Source organism: Nannospalax galili, unplaced genomic scaffold (genome assembly GCF_000622305.1).
Source record: "Nannospalax galili isolate Female #2095 unplaced genomic scaffold, S.galili_v1.0 scaffold645, whole genome shotgun sequence".
Taxonomy (NCBI): Eukaryota; Metazoa; Chordata; class Mammalia; order Rodentia; family Spalacidae; genus Nannospalax; species Nannospalax galili.
Genome location: NW_008353556.1, coordinates 544,171 through 550,276, shown reverse-complemented (window position 1 = coordinate 550,276; position 6,106 = coordinate 544,171).

Genomic DNA, 6,106 nt, shown 5'->3' with positions numbered 1-6,106 from the left:
TTAATTTTAGTTTGAAATCTATTTTGCCAGATATTAGAATTGCAACTCCTGTTTTTTTCTAAGTACCATTTGATTGGATTTTTTTCGATCCTTTCACCTTAAGGTAGTTCCTGTCCTTGAAAGTGAGATAGGGTTTTTGCAGACAACAAAATGATGGGTTTTGTTACTTAATCCATTCAAATTGTCTGTGTCCTTTGACTGGGGAGTTCAGTCCATTGATATTTAAAGTTATTAATGAAAGATGTGTATTGAATACTGTCACTTTAATTTCTGTTCACATTCTTGGTGTAGCTGTGCATCTCCACAGTTATGCCTTCATTTATTCTTCCTATTGTTGAGGCTTTCTCCTGTCGTTTCTAATTGGCTTACTGAGTGTTTCAGTTCCTTCTTCATTTCCGCCTGAGTATTCTTCAATATTTCTATCTCTTTTCTGAATTCATTCAGAAGTTTATCCCTATCTTCCTTCAGTTCTTTGATTTCTTTGTTTGTGTGTTCTTTAAATTCACTGAATTCTTCTATCATGTTTATAATTGTTCTTTTGAGTTCCATGTCCTATGTTATCTCCAGGGGGTTCTCATTGTACTACTCTAGAATTAGATGACTATTAGTACTTGGTGGGGATATATTATTTTGGTTTTTCATGTTATTATTTTTTCTCTGTGACTTTGACATGTGGATGTCTTTTGTAGTTTCTGATTCTTGTGTGAGACTGAAGCCTTCCTTTGTTGAATTTAGGTCTGCTTCTTTTTGTAAACTTTATATGTCTTTGTGGTTTACTTGTTGGGCATGAAAAGCTGGTTGTCTAGGCTTCAGGTTCTCTGTTTTCATTTTATATTGGAGTGGCCTAATTGATTTTGTCTTCAAGACACTTTAATTTTGGGAAATTTTCTTCTACAATCCTGTTGAAGACCTGGTCCATAGCATTATCTTAAGATTCTTCTCCTCGTTGTATGATCATGATTCATAAATTTGGCCTTTTTATGGTGTCACACAATTCCTGCATATTCCACTCTTGTGTTTTCTCAAATTTTTCATAATCTTGAGTGGTCTAATTCATCCACTATGTCCCACAGAGGCCCAAGTGAGATGAGGCTCAGATGCTCTCAGTCTTTCTCCTGAGGTCTGGGTCCCTCCAGGAAAGATGCTTCCCCCAGGAATTTGGGGATGGCCTGGGAGTAGGGCCCAGGAAAGATGCTGGTCTGAGGAAGCTGGTGGCTGTGCCACCCAGGGATGAAAAGGGAGGTGGGGATGGGAAGAGGCTCAGAGGGCTCCTGGGGACCTGGTAAGGTACAGGTACCAGGCCGCCCAGAGGCTGTGCAGCTCAGGGAAGTAAAGGGAGGTGAGGGTGGGACCAGGCCCCAAGGGTTCCTGGTGACTACTGGGAGGAACTATGTTGTTGTGGATGCAAAGGATCAGGAAGCGTTCTTTTGAGTTCCATGTCCTGTGTTATCTCCAGGGGGTTCTCATTGTACTACTCTAGAATACTATTGGTATTTGGTGGGAATATGTTATTTTGGTTTTTCATGTTATTATTTTTTCTCCGTGACTTTGACATGTGTATTTCTTTTGTGGGCCAAGAGTTTATCCAGGGTGTCTGAGGTGCCAAGACAAGAAATGGGCCTGCACCCAGGCTATGAGGAGAGCTGTGGTTGCGGGGCTGGGAGGGTGAAAGAGAGGGGGAGTCAAGGCACAGTGGGCATGCTGGCCTTACCCAGGAAATGTGCTGGCACCAGAACACCAGAGGCTTTACAGCCCAGGAAGCCCTCATGATTTTGTTACAGAGCTAAAGCCTTTCTAGACACAGAGACAGCTGCTGATAGGAAAACTGTAATCCATATGTCTTACTTGTTGGGCATGAAAAGCTGGTTGTCTAGGCTTCAGGTTCTCTGTTTTGATTTTATATTGGAGTGGCCTAATTGATTTTGTCTTCAAGACATGCCACAGAGGCCCAAGTGAGATGAGGCTCAGATGCTCTCAGTCTTTCTACTAAGGTCTGGGTCCCTCCAGGAAAGATGCTGCCCTCAGGAATTTGGGGATGGCCTGGGAGTAGGGCCCAGGAAAGATGCTGGTCTCAGGAAGCTGGTGGCTGTGCCACCCAGGGATGAAAAGGGAGGTGGGGATGGGAAGAGGCTCAGAGGGCTCCTGGGGACCAGGTAAGGTGCAGGTACCAGGCCACCCAGAGGCTGTGCAGCTCAGGGAAGTAAAGGGAGGTGAGGGTAGGACCAGGCCCCAAGGGCTCCTGGTGACTACTGGGAGGAACTATGCTGTTCTGGATGCAAAGGATCAGGAAGTAGTGGTGACTCTAGGCCAAGAGTTTATCCAGGGTGTCTGAGGTGCCAAGACAAGAAATGGGCCTGTACCCAGGCTACGAGGAGAGCTGTGGTTGGGGGGCTGGGAGGGTGAAAGAGGCGGGGAGTCAAGGCACAGTGGGCATGCTGGCCTTGCCCAGGAAATGTGCTGGCACCAGAACACCAGAGGCTTTACAGCCCAGGAAGCCCTCATGATTTTCTTACCGAGCTAAAGCCTTTCTAGACACAGAGACAGCTGTTGATAGGAAAACTGTAATCCATATGTTGTGGTTTGAAAGAAAATGTCCCCCTTAGGCTCCAAGTGTTTGGACATTTTGTCCCCAGATGGTGGCACTGTTTTGGGAGGTTTTAGAAGGTGTGGCTATCCTGGAGGAAGCATGTCACTGGGGGTGGGCTTACAGAGTTCTTAAGCCTTGCCAGACCTCCAGTCTCTCTCTTGCTTCCTGTGCCTGTGTGATGATGTGAGAGGTTAGCATCTGCTGCTCCTGCTCCAGCCACCTCCAGCCACCTCCAGCCACCATGCCTCCCTGCCATGATGGACTGTAATTCCCCTAGAACCATAAGCTCAAATAAACTTTTCCTTCTATAAATTGTTTTGGTCAGTGTTTCTATCACAGCAACAGAAAAGTGACTAATACAGTAATTGGTACTAGAGAGTGGGCTGTTTGCTGTGAAGAACCTGACCATGTGGGATTTTGGAAGAATGTGGAGGACTTTGAAAGTTTGGGCTAGAAAAGTGGTTGACTGCTATAAGCGGAGCTTAACAGGCCATTCTAGTAAACACCTGTAAGAAAGTATTGCTGAGAACAATGTAGTTCCAGAGGGAAATAAGGACTTAAGCAGCACTTGGGCTATTTTGGCCAAGAGTCTGGCTGGAGTCTGCCCTGGACCTAAAAGCTTACCTGAGGCTAAGTTGAAAAGCTGTGGACTAATTTCTCTGGCAGAAAAAATTTCAAGACAGCCCAATGTTGAAATGGTGGCATGGATATTAATGGTGAATATTAGGCAGATCTACAGTGAAAAAGAGCAACTGGGGCAGAAAGAAATACAGTTTGGATTGAAAAAGACTACTAGGAAGATAAATGATGGAGCCCTGGCATGTGCTAGAGAGGATCCCTTTGATAAAGAAATTAAAGGATTATGGAGGGGCCTAGAGGCTCAAACTTAACAGAGTGCCTCCAGGGCAAGACCACACCCTGCTAAGCCTCCAACTTGTGAAAGGAAAATGCTGCAGGGACCATGGAAAAGCTTCTAAAATGGACAAAGCAGGCTGGAGTCCATCCCAAACTTGCAGTCAAACTTGGCAATGTCATTCACCCGATGCTGGCTTTAGAGGCATGAAAGATACGAGAGTGAAGGGGTCATCAATTCTTCCTCTGAGTGTTCAGAGAGACGCTGAGGCCAGGCAGCATGAAGCAGGGGTTCCCCTGCCTAGTGAAGGCCCTGATAGGCCATGCATGAAACTTTGAAGGTGAAGCTTGGTTGGCAATGGGGACCTCAAGAAGCTCGTGATGCCAGAGCTGTGAGGCATCTGCCAAGAAGACCTGCACACAGGGAGTGGTACCAGCACAAGAGAGAGATGTGTGTTGCATGCAGCAAAGCTAGAGAGGCTGAGCTATCTAACCCCTATGGAAGTAAAGTCCCAGAAGTTGGACAAGGAGCTATGGGATTTGGTGTTTGCCCTGCTGGTTTTCAGTCTTGTTTTGGTCTGGTATTTCTTACTATGCCTCCATTCCTCCCTTTTGGAATGGTAATGTGTATTCTGTTCCACTGTATTTTGAGAGTATGTAATTTGTCTTTTAATTTTATAGAGGGTTACAGTTATTTACCTGTGGACTGTGGACATTTGAATCGTATTGAGACTGATAATGACTATAGGGACTTTTAAAGTTGGACTAAATGCATTTTGCATTTTATATGATCATGAGCCTGTAGGGGCCAAGGGGTGGAATGTGGTGGTTTGAATGAAAATGTCCCCCATAGGCTCCAAGTGTTTGGACATTTTGTCCCCAGATGGTGGCACTGTTTTGGGAGGTTTTAGAAGGTGTGGCTATCCTGGAGGAAGCATGTCACTGGGGGTGGGCTTACAGAGTTCTTAAGCCTTGCTGGATCTCCAGCCACTCTCTTGCTTCCTGTGCCTGTGTGATGATGTGAGAGCTCAGCTTCTGTTGCTCCTGCTACAGCCACCTCCAGCCACCATGCCTCCCTGCTATGACGGACTGTAATTCCCATGGAACTGTAAGTCAAATAAACTCTTCCTTGTATAAATTGCTTGGCTCGGTGTTTCTATCACAGCAACAGAAAAGTGACTAATACACCATGCTAGAGATTAACATGAAACCCTGCTCTGTAAACCTTTGGATCTCTCCTTACACTGTACAAACAAGTCTCTCCTAAGTATCAAAATCAGTTGGGATAGAGGAGAAGCTACATTTGAGGTGCTGTAATAAATAATTTAAAAAGAAATACAATAAAGCACAAAGCATAAATAAGTGATGCATAAATATTTATGAGGGTATTTTTTAATGATGTGTTAGGAAGATAATCTCTCTCCATAAAAGAGTTCATATGATGCTGAGAGCAATGCTACTTTTTATTGGCATTTTTACTTCAGAAAATTGTTCTTTAATTTATCTGGATGATATGAATGAGTTGACAATCCCTGGTCTGCTGCTTTGGAATTACTCTATGTGAAGAGAAAAATATAACATCAAGTTACCAGGAAACAGTGTAATGCTTTTTGATATGGAGGAAATATGTTACCTGGGCTTTAGCTTCTTGAAACAAATGGATTCAGAACAGGTGAAAAAAATGTCCAAATCAAATTCCCCCAACAGTCTATTTTGGTAACTACTTGTTAGTTTTATTTTTTATCCTCTATGGTAGAGAAATAAAACAAAATACAATTATATCCAAAGAAAAAACTTGATTAGGAGAAAACAAGACGTAAATTGCATTAAAATTTAACTAACAACCCACAGTAAGCTCGGCTGGAATAGAAGAGTGATCAGTAGGGCTGGGGAGGTGGCTCTGCAGCTAAGGGCACTGGCTGCTCTTTCAGAGAACCTGAGTTTGGTTCCCAGCACCCATAACTGCTTTCAGCTCAAGTCCCAAGGGATCCAATGCCCTCTTCTGGCATCCTGGGGCATTGACACACACATGCACCTACAGACCCACTCTCATACACACACACACACACACACACACACACACACAAAATAAAAAGGACATTTTTACATAGGAGAACTCATATATAACAGAAAGATCAAATACTTGTACAGACAGTGAGAGCTGGGCCCTAAGGGCAGAGGGTGTTCCTGTGGGCACCTGATGCCCAGATGGGCTGGTGGGCAAGATTGATAATATCTAATTTGTCCATATGTCCATTTGCTGGATTTAAGGGCATCTGCCTTTGAAGATTAATCCACTAACAGGAGAGCACTTTGGGAGGACACACAGACTACCAATGGGCACTGAGTTCCAGACACAAATCATCTTTTCCTAAAAAATTAAAATGCATCACTTGCTCACTTTCTTTCTTGCATGTGATGATGTCAGTAAGAGTTTTCATTAGACCAGATTTACCCTCCACTAGTGGGTTCCCTCTGTGTGTTGGTATTTGGGGGCAGCTTTCTTACCTTTTCTATTTTGAGTCATCCTGTGAATGAGTCTAGGTGTGAATGTTGTAAATCATCACGCCAGCCTTTTCATCTGAAGATTCATGTCTTGTTATTCCTTTGAAGAATTTCCTTCTATGCTTCTTGAGTATTAAAGTTCAACGTTTCTGTCTTTTATCT